Source organism: Chiloscyllium plagiosum, unplaced genomic scaffold, assembly GCF_037043375.1.
Source record: "Chiloscyllium plagiosum isolate Xiang-an unplaced genomic scaffold, Cpla_swu_hap1 HiC_scaffold_153, whole genome shotgun sequence".
Lineage (NCBI taxonomy): Eukaryota > Metazoa > Chordata > Chondrichthyes > Orectolobiformes > Hemiscylliidae > Chiloscyllium > Chiloscyllium plagiosum.
This window is the reverse complement of record NW_028270292.1, coordinates 96,005-110,581: the sequence shown is the minus strand read 5'-3', so window position 1 is coordinate 110,581 and position 14,577 is coordinate 96,005. Positions and strand designations below refer to the sequence as shown.

Genomic DNA, 14,577 nt, shown 5'->3' with positions numbered 1-14,577 from the left:
CGTAGTCAGTAGGCTTCGAACCTACGTGGGGAAACCCCAATGGATTTTTTATCCATCTGCCTTAACCACTCGGCCATGACTACAGACAGCGCAGCCGGCGTGAGCATTGACCAAATCAGCCGTGATCTCATTGAAAGCAATCGCTGACTTGATGAGCTAAATGCTTCAATCTCCTTTCATCCCTTTGCTGTCATTTGTAAGGTGCGAGACACCAATGTAAAAGAAGAAAAGCACAAAGGTAGGAAAAGATATCTGCAGCCAAACTGAGTCAAAATTATTTATTGAAAGGAAACTCATACTTGGCAATTTGCTAGATCGCTTTGCGAACATGACCAGCAGAGGTAAGCAAGGGAGCTATTGATCTGAGTTTTCTTGGACCTGAAGCAAACAAAGGTTAGTGACATATTCATTTCATTTTCTGGCGAACGAAATGGTCTTTCCTGATGGTTACAATGAAAGAGATGGTTCCCAATAAAAGACAAAGATTAAGTCGCATCTAGATATATATCAATGTGACACGATTCATTTTCAGTCCCTAATTACCCCAGAGATGGAGGGGGTGAGTTACTTTTCTTCACTCTTCAACTCCTCAGCACGGAGGTACAGACATGAAACCGCTAGAGATGGAGTTCTTGAATTGGGAACCAGCGACACTGAAGGAACTAGGCAAAAGTGAGGACTGCAGATGCTGGAAACCAGCTTTTAGATCTGAGTGATGCTGGAAAAGGACAGCAGGTCAGGCAGCATCCGAAGAGCAGGCAAGTCGACCTTTCTATTGCCAGTCTTGCTGCGTTCCGCAAAGAATTTTTGTTTTTGGCTCAGATTTCCTGAAACTGCAGCGATTTGTTTTATGTTCACCTTCATAATGTTTTGGACAAAACCAATGACCTGCCAGCATCGGAAAATCGGCAGAAGTACTGGTACACCGATATGTTTGCTGAACAATAAAACCATTCCATGAGCGGGAATACGATCCGGGCCACGGTGCTGAGAGTACCGAATCCTCACAAGTAAATCCTCACAAGAACATTTTTGTTGCAGATTATTTTCAACTTGTCTTCGAAGATTTACCAAGTGGGAAAAGGCCATTCCGCCCTTTGTGCGTTGCGGCTAATCAGAGAGCCATCTATTCTAGTCGCAGTTTCCAACTTTGGCCCAAAGTTTCGTCATGGTGTCATGCAGAAACTTAGCGAGTTCACCCAGACATTTTTGTGTGTGCAGAATGATTTGCCACATTTAAGGCAAATTCAATGCCATCCGAATGGGTATATCGACAGGAGGCGTTCGGAGAGATAAGGAGCACATTTTGGCAAATATGGTTCAATTAATTTCGGTTATCTGTTCAGCAGGGACAGGTTCGATAGGAGGGTCTTTTTCCGTGCTCGGCAACTTTGATGTGCTCCCGCAGCTGACACCAGTTTTAATGGACCATTTGCAAATAAATGCACTCTGTTTGTTACGCAGCCAGCGCGTTTGCCTATATTTGTGAAGGGTGGATGGGACGAGTTGACCCAGCGATGAGGGTCTTTCCGGACTTTTGCTGCCAATGACCATTCATTTGGCACCTTCCCAACTTTGCCATCAAAGAGTTTGGCTGAAGAATAATACCGCACGGATAATGTTACCCCCCTCAGCTCTCCAACGAATCCAGAAACTGACAGCTCTTCATGTGGAACAGAAGCAAAATAGAGAGGGTGGACCATTGTCAGACACACCGAAGCATGCATGCTGCCTTTGATGTAGTGCAAGCCGATTATGTCATGAACTGCTCAGAGAAATGGTAGCGAGGCAATTCAGGACATACTGGAGATTTAGTGCATTGCCAAGTCACAGGAAGTGCTCAACAAACATAAAACAAAACGGAACAGCAATAACCCATGAAAAGTGAAGTTTACCAATTGCACTCGTGATGAAATTAGGTCAACAATGCGCTGATGACTCTATCTGATCGAGAGGACCAATCACCAGCCCCCTTCACCAGGATAGTAATGAAGGAAATGCAAGAAATACAAAAAACATTTCTCATCGCGACTGCCAACCTTTTCGCCACTGCAACAACAAAAACGGCGAGCAGATACAATGCAGAATCTGGTTTCATATCAGCAACGAAATAGTAATATCCATTCACTTTCAGTGAAAACGGTGAACAAAGGAAATTGTCTGAAATATGAACACCCTGCGCAGGCTACTTGGTTCCCCGATTATATTGCTGTGCAGACTTTCATATTTAAATGTACCTTTCAAAGACAGTGTTTGTGGCTGTCCATATGACAATGGAAATTGTTGCCCTCGCTCTCACTGTCATTATTGATCGTGTTGGGTTTGGCATCCTCACCTTGACGCGGGAGTTCACTGTACAATTCTCTGCTGTGAAAAATCGGAGTGCTTTGGAGCAGAAAGATGCGAAGCTCGTGTGCTTCATGGAGATGTTGTTGGAATGTTTTGCGGAGCTGGGAAGTGGGATCCTCACAGTTCTGGGTAACATCCTCAGGGTTGCAGAGCCTGTTGTGAAGCCTACTGTCCTGTGGCGTTTGGAATTGATTTAGTTTCATTGCCGCTGGGTCCGGTTGTTGGTGTTGCAGATTGGATCCTGATCAATGTGTTTATTGATGGAATCCATGGATTGGTGCCCTGCTTGTAGAAATCCTCTGGCTGCTTTCTGATTGCCATGTTCTATTACTGTTGTGCTGCTCTCCAGGATGCTTGCTGTCTGTACGTATAGCTACTCGGGACAGCTGGCCGTGGCAATTACTGACGGCCACACAAATTCTTTGCCAAGAATATGTATCCCACAACTGCATTCCCAGATGTCTGGCACACTAAATTGTCAACTAGGATGTGCTATAAAGCAATTGAAACACCATGCTTCCCTTTTTTAAAATAAATTTCTGGAAACTGATAGCCAGACTCCTTTGAACACATGGATTTAGGACAGCACAAAAAACCAACAGCCTTGCTGAGGGAAAGCTCACCAGAAAACAATATCCAATGCCCATCTTGTGCAGGACAAATGTGGTTGTCAAGATTCCACGCAGGGACTGCACAAAACACTATATCGGAGAAACAGCCAGACAACTAGCGAGCTGCAATCATGAACTTCAGCCAGCCAGTATACGCCACGGGCAGATGTTCTTGTAGTTGTATGTAGGGCATTGAGTGTTTCTAATTCAGGGGCTTGTACCGTCTGCAGCACTGGTTAATTCCTTGTGTTGTAACTACTGTTGGAACATATGTAAAACTCGATTGCGATGTACATCCAAAATATTAGCCGAGAGAAGTATTTTGGTGGTTTTTCTGGTGCTGTTCCTGTCATGCCCTCTGGAACTGGACTTATTGTGTGCTTCCTGACAATTCGGTGCATGCTTCCGTGATCTTATTTTGGGCAGAAACCTGCGTTTTAGCTTCAATAACGTGCGTTTGCAAACCTGGTACACCTCCCTGTATTTTGTTATCTCTTGTTGTGTGCAATTGCAACACGGCAAATTATTAATTTACATTGGAAGGTGACAAACGGAGGCGTGTGAAATGCCAAGGTATTAGTGACATTTATCAATTGGTTGCATATTACTTTGATTCAGGAGATAAGGATATAAAACGTGTTTGTGTTGAAACGAGGACCAGTGAGGAAAGAAGTCATCCGCAGGTGTAGTTTACAAGTGCACTCGCAATAACCACTACGTACAAGAAAAAAAATACTACAAATGAGTGATAAAAGATGGCAATAGTTACGAGTGATCTTAGTTTCCCATCTCCCACTCACGGTTCAATGGTAAAAAAAAAGTTTGGATGACAATAATCAATAAATCATATCTGTCCCAGAGAACAACGCGAGCCATATTTTGGTCATCGATTAGTTTACAGCTGACATTTCTTGGAAACCATCTCCTTTGTTGTGACCATCAGGAAAGATATTACTTTTGACATAAATAAAATGAAGATTAAGTCACTAATCTTTGTTTGTTTCATGCCCCAGTACAATCAGACGACCTTGATCAACTCTGCTAGTCATGCTAGCAAAGAAATCTGGAAACATGCCCAGTGTGATTTTTCGCTCAATAAATAATTTTGATTCAGTTTGACTGAAACCACCTGTCCCTAAAGTTGTGCTTTTCTTCTTTTAAAATGGTGTCTGGTATCTTCCAAATGACGGCAAAGATACGAGAGCAGATGGAAGCAATTTAGCCCATCAAGTCTGCGACAAAATTCAATGAGATCATGGCTGATTTGGTTAATTCTCAACAACCATTTTTATCCTCATCTCCGTGATGCTCCATGTCTGTCTATCACAGCCTTGAATACAGCTCGTCTTCACAGCCCTCTGTTGTTAGGAAACCCACGGATTTGCTACCCTCTGAAAGAGTGAATATCCTCCTTATCATTTTCTTAAATGTTTGATCCCTTCAGCTGTGAGGACGCACTCTCTTCCCAATTTCTCGGGGGTGTACATCAGAGCAGAATAAGCCCCTGTAGGTAGGTCTGCACTCTCCAGTGCCGCTCCGTGTATTTGAAACATTTTCAGATTTTGACCTCTGATTAAAAATAGTAGACATAATTTGCACATCTGATTGGCCAGTGGTGATTTTTTTCAAGAAGACTTCAATGAGCGTAATTCTACTGGCAGTGAATAGGGCTAGACAAATTAGATTACTTACAGTGGGAAAACAGGCCCTTCGGACCAACAAGTCCACACCGCCGCGCCGAAGCACAACCCACCCATACCCCTACATTTGCCCCTTACTTAACACTACGGGCAATTTAGCATGGCCAATTCGCCTGACCTGACCTGCACATCGTTGGACTGTGGGAGGAAACCGGAGCACCCGGAGGAAACACACACAGACACGGGGTGAGCGTGCAAACTCCCACACAGTCAGTCGCCTGAGGCGGCAATTGAACGCGGGTCTCTGGCGCTGTCAGCCAGCAGTGTTAACCACTGTGCCACCGTGCCGCCCTAATGCAAGGACATTTTTCTTTCGCGATCCAGTGCTGTGTTTATTCACCTCTCTGCGCATGAAAATGGTTCTTACCCATCCACTTTATCTCTCATCAATATGTGTGCAATTCAAATTGATGCGGCCATGACGACACGCGCGCAATGCTGTCTTAGTATGTCTTATGTAATGGAAAGTTCCAACCTGAAACACCAGGATTTGGCTTTTCTTGGCACCCCAGCATCCTCCTCCTTTCGACAGCAAGAGAGTCTGACAGCGAATACTGGGGTACCAGGAAAAGCCAAATCCTGGTGTTTCAGGTTGGAACTTTCCGTTACATAAGACATACTAAGACAGCATTGCACGCGTGTAGTCATGGCCGCGTGATACAGGTGATTGATTAGAAACCCATTGGGGCTTCCCTCCGCAGGTTCGAATTCTCCGTTTTCAGTGATGTCATGCGGACGAGTTTTCACTCACAGTTCAGAAATCTCGTCTCAACACACAAGACCAGTCAATTGATTAGACTTAGCAAACTCAAGTTATTAATCAAAAATGCAACACAATTAAAACATTATCTCTGTTTCTCTTTTGACACTTACTGCCAGACCCATTGAGATTTTGCAGTATTCTTTGAATGTACTGTGCAGAAGTGCTGCTTTTGAATAGATTCCTTTAATCGCAGTCCTCCGTTCACTAACTCTGGTCAGTGGCAACACTTCCCCCCCGCTCGTCGAAGAGCCAATCCCCACCACTAATTTTCCCATCATTATAAATTGCCGCAGGAAATTGCTGACAAACCAACTTTGCTCCAAAGCGAAACTCACCAACATCGGGAATCCTTCCACAAAACGGGACTTCTCATCCTTGGACATGGTGAAATACAGACGATTGTGAACAGAATTTGGGAAAATATTGTCACTTGTCAGGTGAAAAAGTGTTAAGAAGGCAAAACACGTCACCCAGTCTCCAGCTTTGTGAATCTTCAGAAACTCTTTGGGAAAAGGACTCAGAGGAGAATGAAGAAGGGTGAATTGTCAGACTGATCGGAATCAGTCAGGACAACTTTCCGTTCTTTAAGAGGACGGGACATTGATTCTGATGTTCTCAGGATAAGAACTGATTGGAGACATTGAAGTAATTCTCGGTCCTGTACATGAGGCATCCAAACCTTGTATGGACACTGGGACAATGAAAATACTCGATACCACACAAGATACTGAGAGGTTCGAAGAGAGATGTTCCCGATTGGAGCAGAGCTGGTTCCCAGTGACATAGGTGTGTCTGTCGTGGATGGGATCAGACTGTTCCCATGTCGCCATTATGAATGTCCCAGTCCTTATTTCGGAAAAGTAAAACTGATAGAGGACAGTTGTCGTTCTGGGAATGGCAGCCTGAAGTGGGAGGTCAATCACAGACTGCTTTCGAGGATGGTCCAAGGTGTTAGGTTGGAGGTATCAGCTCATTCGACTGTTAACTGAAATGTTACTGGTTCAATAGCCCCTGGGCGACAGCGATTGATGTTCATAATGCATCTGTTTTCTGTGCAGCACCGTTTCATGTTTCTAATGGGGTCAGGAAAATGTTTTCCAAACAGAAACCTTTGGTATGACGAACGATAAAAAAAGTTTCTGCATTGCTTTAAACGTTAATGTAAAGAACTGTGCATTCTGGGAATCTGAAGCAAAGACAGAAACTGCTGTCGAAACTTACCAGTTTGGCAGTGCCTGTGGGAGATTACCGAGTTCTGATGAAGTTTTGAAATATTTGTCTCTGATTCTCTCTGAATAGACGCTGTAAGATCTGCTGAGATTCTCCTGGTATTTCTGTTCGTGGTTTTAACTGAATGCCTATTCCATCTATAAGGATGATACAACCAAACCCATCACAAACCAAAATTAAGAAATAACACCTCAGCATCTCACTCCACCGCAAGCCCAAGGATAACTACACTATACTGCACTTCTCCAGCTTCCACCCTTAATATATTAAAGAAGCCATACCGTAAGGACAATCGCTTCACCTGCACAGGAACCGCTCAGATAAGGAATAATGCGACAGACACCTAAAGATTTTGAAGGATATCCTCATGATGATGGGGTACATGTTGAACTGATTGATCGCCAATTCCGCTGTGCCACAGTGAAAATCTGCTGTGAACTCGTCAGAAGACAGACAGAGGATGCGACTAACAGAGTATCTTTCATCGTCAGTACTTTCCTGGAGTTCAGCACGTTCTTCACAGGATTCAGCATGTCACCGATGATGATGAGCATCTCACTAAGAACATCCCCATGGCTTCAATTCTCACCTTCAAACACCCAGCAAAATTATACCACACGACCGTTTACAGTAAACTACTCAGCCTTCACATAGCATTAACCACAACGCCACAGCACCATTGCTTCGCAACCTTTGCAAGACATGGACACTACCATCACCCGTTGGTACACCACCCACCACGTACACGACAGATACTCATGTGACTCAGGCAATGTTGTTTGTCACATATGCAGCAGGCAATGATACCACAAGATACCACAAGATACTCAGTAATGATATATTGGCGAGACCATGCAGTTGGTGTGCCAATGGATGAATGGTAACGGCATAACAATTGCCAGACAGGATTATTCACACCCAGTCGGGGAAGAGTTAAGCAATCAAGGACATTTGGTTTTCAATCTTCGACTAAATGTCGGCCAAGGTGGCTTTCGAGATACACAACAACGCAAAATCGCCAAACAGAATTGGATCGCCAACTGCCTTCGTTGTGGTGATGGCATCAACCATGATATTCGGTTAATGTCACACCACATGTGACCCACCACACTGTTCTGTATCTGTGAAATCATCCTTAATTGTTCTGTTTTCACACCATCACCGTGACAAGTTGTTATTGTCTCTCCACCTTAATCATTTTGTTCAATATTGGCTAACTGATAATTTGGGTCAGTCTCGCGGCATGCCACTCTAGCCAAAGAAAAATAAGAAGAACTGGGAATGCTGTAAACCAGGAGCAAGGGCAAGGGTTACTGGGTGGGGTGGGGGAACGGGACTGGGACATCGTGGCGAAGGGGGCAGGTGTTTCTCTGCTCTGGGGTCATCTGTGGAGGAACATGAGAGTTAATGTTTCGGAGCTGGTGTCCCTTCCTCTGGTTTTTTTGTTGTGGAGCGGTTTTCCAGTTGCTTCTGTTTCTGTTCCATGTCATTCCAGTGCCTTGATTTGTCTCCAGTACGACTTTATTTTAACGGTTTGTAATTATCTCTCTGCCTCACTTTGTTGGATCATAGGTCAACCATTCTGTTGGCACTCAGTTAGTGACACATTACTCACACTGTCTGACACTCTTGTTCACTTGCAGAGACTAAGTCTTTGACACTCCGCTCCCACAATTTGCCTGATATTTTGATCTGTCTGCCCTTGATCTCACTTCCCTTAAATTCAGTGTTCTGTGTTATTCCCTCCCATTTCACCTAACGAAAGGGCTCTGGTCCGAAATCTTGTTATTTCAAATAAACATGTGCATCTATAACCTGGTGTGATTTCTGAATTGGTCCATCGCAGTCCAACACTGCAACCTCCACAGCAGGTACACGGAAACACCACTACACGCACTATCCCCTCCACACTATGTTCAAGCTCATTTACTCCTGTTGCCGCATGTAATTCTGAACTTGTTGTTGTTCGTGATGAAATCTTAAGTTTCAAGCGGTTCTCTTGCAATGTATGTACTTTGGAATGTGGTTCAATTTCCACGAAAAACATACTTCAAGGGACGATATATGCTTCAAAGCTTTGCCTGAGTTGTTTAAATGTCATTTATCCTGAACCCAGTGAGCTGACGGAAGAATAAACGTGCTTTGCACTTCTACCACACGGTGCCAGGGACCCAGTTCAATTCCAGCCTGTGACGACTGTCTGTATGGTGCTTGTATTCCTCCCATGTGTGCGTGAGTTTTCGTCCCACATTATGAAAGCTGTGTAGTTTCGGTGGATTGCCAAATGGAAAATTACCCAACTTGTCCATGTATGTGGACTTCAGGTTATTTCGCTGTGAGAAACTGGAAGGGGATCGATTAGGAAGTGGTTTTTGTTGGGATAATCTTCACTGCTTTGGTGTGGGCTTGATAGACCGAACGGCCGACTTCCACACAATTGGGATTTTACGAAAATTATTGCGATCGTGCGATTTTCCAGACAGTCCGAAAGATAAATAATGTTTCCAGGTGTCGTTTTGAATGTCTGCAAACGATATTCCAATTCTCACACAGGAGCTACACCTCGAAGTCTGCACTTATGCAATTTAAAGTTGTGCATTCAGTGTTCACGCTTCGGAAATCACAGCTTTTTACCATTAAGATCAAATCTTGTGTTTTTTAGTCTATATCATAAACAGTCGAATTAGTCTCATTTATCTACATTTAATGCATGTACTTCAAACTGATGGGAATGGTAACTTCTCAGATTCAGGTTCATTTTGATCGTGGATCGGCAGATGACGACCACTCTTCCCATCATCCCAAGTGGATTTGCAAGGCATCGATCACCAAAGCTAAGCCGTGCTGCTCCCTGGGAGAGAGTGAAGCGCGCGGTGATGGCCTGTTCGGTGACATCATACATGTATTTGTCTCCACTTAGTTTCTATGGAGTAGGACTGACAATGAGGGGAAGTTCGAAGGCAAGAGCTGATTCTGGGAGGGGAAGCCTCTTGAAGAGGTTTTGGCAGTATCTGAGAGACTTTCCAAACTTCAAACAGGCAAAGTCATTGAATAAAATCTCGGGGGATGCCTTCTAACAGGAGAATGGTGTAAGCGAAAATATATAACATAGCCTAAATTAAGATAAATACCGCAGTCTTAGCAGGACGAATGGTAAGAAGAACATATTTGATTGAGGACTTCCCGCTGCAACCTTTAAGTAGCGCAGCTTAGTCAGCTGCTCATAAATGATGATAAAACATTTATCCTTTAGCTGATCACCTTCAGCCACGTGCTGGAGTATGTCTAGTCTACTTATGTCTACCTTTTGCTGCAAAATGGCTATGGAGACGTGTATGTCTTTGATATCAGGCTTATTCGGAAGAATGGCTCCACTAAGGTTTGAAGTTAGCTTTCGTGATTCGTTGATTAGCACTGCTGCCTTGCAGCATGAAGGAACTGGATTCGATTCCAGCCTCAGGCGACCGTTTAGAGATCTCATATTCTCCCTGTGTCTGCATGGGTTTCTTCGGGTTGCTCCAGTTTCCTACTACAGTCCAAAGATATGAAGGTTAGATAAATTGGATATGCTAAATTGTACCTCGTTCTCCAGAGTGTGTTGGTCAGGAGCAGTGCAAAGTAATAGGGAAGGGAAATTACTGTGGGTGGAATACTCCTTAGAGGTTGCGTGTGAACTTGTTGGGCCCAATGACCTGTTTCCACACTGTAGGGATGGTATGATTCTATTTCTAAACGTCGGTACTTTAACAGCGTAAGGCATGGTACAACTCAGCAGCTTGCTAGTAAAATGGTGAATGGTGGATTCACGCTGATGATCTGTGTCAAAGTTAACTGGCAAGTGTTCATCTCAATTGGAATTGACGACTATGCAAATTTACTTGAAACAGAATCATGGCTGGAAAATACCTCCAGTGAAAATGCATCACCAAATTCAACATTTCTATTCATGGCAAGTTGCTGACTCAGCCTATCTCAAATGTCTGGTTACATGAATCTGCGGCAAGAACACAGGGATACATATTTCCAAACTGCTCCTCTTAACTCTGTAGCTTAAGCGTTACATTTCTGTGAAGGTTTTCTCACCTCCCAGTAAGTGTTGGCCTTCTAACAATTGAGTTTGACAAAGTTTATTTGAACAGTTCATTAAACTATTTGGATGTTTTGAAGTGGGGTAGGAGGGCAACCCTCTGATCCACTGGGACAGTGAAGGACTGACTGAAGGAATACCTATCCAATTGTGATGGTTACTGGCTTGGAAGGGAACATACAGATAATGATTTTCCCATTCGTTTACTTCCTTTGTCTTTAGGACGATAGTCGGACTCGAGTTGGAGTGTGCTGTCAAATGGAAATTGTTGATTAATCAAAAAGCTGCGACAATGGTGAATGGTTTGAAATTATACATAAAGTGCCAATCGAACTGGCTCAATTGCATGGAATGGAACGTTCTGAAGAAACTCAGCCGACCTGGTAGCAACTTTGAAAAGTGTCAGAGAAGTAATGTTTCTTGTCCTACATGTTCTCTCTTCAGTACTGTTCTGAAGAAGAGTCATTTTGGCCTCAAAAAGTTAACTGTATTTCTCTCCAGGTATGCTGTTAGAGTTGCTGAACTTCTCTAGCACTTCCTGCTTTGATTTCAGTTATTAAATGCCCGCAGTATTATCCTTTATTACGAATGTTTCATAATGGCCCTGTCCAACATCTTGAGGTATGTTGTCGATATATTTGTTCAGTCAATCGGGGAGTATTCCATCACACACTTGACGTGAGCCTTCTCGGTATTAGAAAAGCGATTGGAGTCAGAACGCCCATGACTGATGGCAGTTTTCTTGCCATCTGGCCTGCTCTTGTAGCCACATTATTTATGTAGGGAGGACAGTTCATTTTGGGGTTAATAGTAACTCCCAGATTGTTGATCGTTGAAGACTAGGTAATGGCAACACCATTGAATTTCCAGATGTGTTGATTAGATTATCTTAATCATGATGTGTGAAATTCATATCACTTGTCTGCCCAGGCCTTCACATTGCCAGAATTCTGCTGCATTGTGAAATGGAATGCTTCAGGAGTTGAGGAAGTAAGAATGCGGCTGAACTCTGGACATTTATTAACGAACAGAACCTTGAATAATTCCTGAAGTGAGGTCCTGGAGTTTAGATAACTGACCTGCAACAACCAATCCAGTTTCTGTGCGTCTGGAGTCACATGTATCTTGGAGCAAATAAGAATAGCAGCTTTACTTCCCTAAGGGGTAGAGGCGAATCGGAAGGGATTTTCCATGGTAAGTTGTAATGGGTTAAAGGCATTAGACATAGAATTTCAACTTAGAATTCATGGCATCTATCGTTGCAGGGTTTGAATTAGGTCTCTGATATCAATTCTGGAATATCTTCACGTGAGCTGATTATCATGTACTGATGAGCAATGCTTCTCCAAAACTGGGATTAAGCTTGCTATTAAGCTTCTTCATTTCTCAGAAATTTGAATAAAAAACAAAAAAAAATGTGAGTAATGCGATAGTCTCAGTCTCCACAAGCTGCTTACACACAGTACCATGCAACACTTTTGGTGATGCATCAACTCAGATTTTCAAACAAGGAGCTTGTCAGTTGCCTGAAGGGAGAGATAACGTCGCACAGAAAACTGCATCAAACAATTGAACATGTGTAGAAGGTGATCCTCACTATCCTGGTCTTCATTGGCCTTCCTTATAAGGCATTATGACAATTTCACTTGTTTTAGTCTGCTGCTGATCTGCTCTTTGGTTTTAACTTTTGAACAATAAAGTCTCCAATTCACTGACAGGTTTCCTTATTTAGACACAGAAAGAGCGATATCAGTTCACTGAGCAGTAGTCTCCTTACAAGTCTCCAGTGATAGAGACTCCCGATGTCACTGCAAATGCAAAACTTCCTAATGTCTCTGTTCTGTCATCCGTTCCGGTTTCATACCGTTTGTAGGTATGATAAGAAATCTGGCACGTCAGTCGCAAAGAATGGTAAACGGAAGTGAAACATTAACTCTTGCTATCCCACAGATGATGTAAGACATGCTGAGCCATTTCTGTTTCTGATATACAAATGAAGCGTGTTTTTGCGACAACTTTGAATGTTAAGTGGTGACCTGAGAGAAGTAACGCAAGACACTAAAGTGAAGCGATAAACTGTTTTAGTTCGCTGTGGATTCTGCAATGAGTCTGAAAATGAGGTTCAGAGTATTCAGGACAGATGTTAGTGAGCACTTCTACACACAATATTTGGGAGAGGTTTGGAACTCACTTCCACAAACGACAGTAGATGCAGGGTTTTTATTTTGGTTGCCAGAATCAATCCTGTGATTGTTTACATCTATCTCGATGGACAATAGCAGCAGAAACAAGAGAAAACTGTGACCGCTAATCACCTATCAGGGATCTCGCCTTTCTGAGTTGGAAGTATCTGGCTATTCCTAAATCCTGGAACTCCCTCGCTAACAGCATCTTGGCTGTACCTCTATGTTAAGTTCGCTCAAGTTTCTGTACAGTAGCTCATCATCTCAATCACTGGAGTAATTAGGGATGGGCAGTGAATCCAATGCCATTGAGTGACGTCGATACGCCACTAATGAGTTTCGAACATCTGCAGGTTCTACGTGTACGCCCGCAAGCGATCGGGAGAAGGGAGTAGTGGAGCAGGGCGTTTGAGTAAAGTGAAAGGCAATGATGACTGGAGGGCGTGAGGCTGTAAGTGAGAGAGGAAGTGGTGATGCAAGGCTCACTGCTGGCATTAATGGGTCAGCCTATACTGGCCACTGTTTACACTGACTTACACAACACTGCTGATCAATTCACCACAATGATACTGTTCTCTTGGCGTTGTATTCCCTCTGTGCATATTAACGTGGTTAATGGGCCCCGAGAGGATAAACGTATCTCCTTTATCCTGTCGGCTTAAACAGATGAATATGAGGAGAAAGTGAGGACTGCAGATGCTGGCGATCAGAGCTGAAAATGTGTTGCTGGAAAAGCACAGCAGGTCAGGCAGCATCCAGGGAACAGGAGAATCGACGTTTCGGGCATAAGCCCTAATTCCTGAAGAAGGGCTTATGCCCGAAACGTCGATTCTCCTGTTCCCTGGATGCTGCCTGACCTGCTGCGCTTTTCCAGCAACACATTTTCAGCTCTAAACAGATGAATATATCAGTTTGAAATGAACGCAATACGAGATTGGCTCTTACTGTGCATTTGCACTGGAGAATGTCCAGGTGTGAACGTTTCTTTTCTGTATCAGCGGAGGTTAGTTTAAATTCTTATGGAGCAACTTTCATAAAGTTACTGTGATTGAACAGCTAATTAAATACACATATGGATATGAACAGCATTGTCTGCGCTGACACCGTTGATGAATTAGTTAAAGCGCCTGGTAAGAACGAGACTAGTATGGTGTCAAATCCTGGCGTTGCATGCCCTGTAAATTGAAGGATCGTTGCTTAAACTTCTTTAAAATGCTGTATTGTTGATCCACCATACCGAAAGAGCATGCTTCTTGTGTTTGAGCTCAGCGCATTTTTATTTCGTATTACTACATCCTGCCGCCTGCTGTGCCCCCATCAGTCAATACTAGATCCTGCTAATTCAACGGAAAGATTCTGTACTATGTTCCACAAGGACGTTTCAGTTAACGATCGAATGCGCTGAAACTTCCAACCTAACAAATTCGACGATCCTCTAAAGCAGTCCGTGACTGAATTCCAAATTCAATGTGCCATTCCCTGAACGACTACTGTCCTCTATCAGTTTTACTTTTCCAAATGAAAGACTGAACCATTCATTATGGAGACATTTTAACAGTCTGATACCCCCAAGACAGACACATCCATGTCACTGGGAACCAGCTCACCTCCATCAGGGATAATCTCCTTTTTTGCCTCTCAGTGCCTTGTGTGT

General features: G+C 43.5%; 1 non-coding gene across 1 annotated transcript; it reads right to left on the bottom strand.

The window, feature by feature from the left end:
• On the bottom strand, positions 1–83 carry trnas-aga (transfer RNA serine (anticodon AGA)). The gene has a single exon. It is a non-coding gene; the product is annotated as a tRNA-Phe (tRNA).
• Positions 84–14,577: the final 14,494 nt, after the last annotated feature.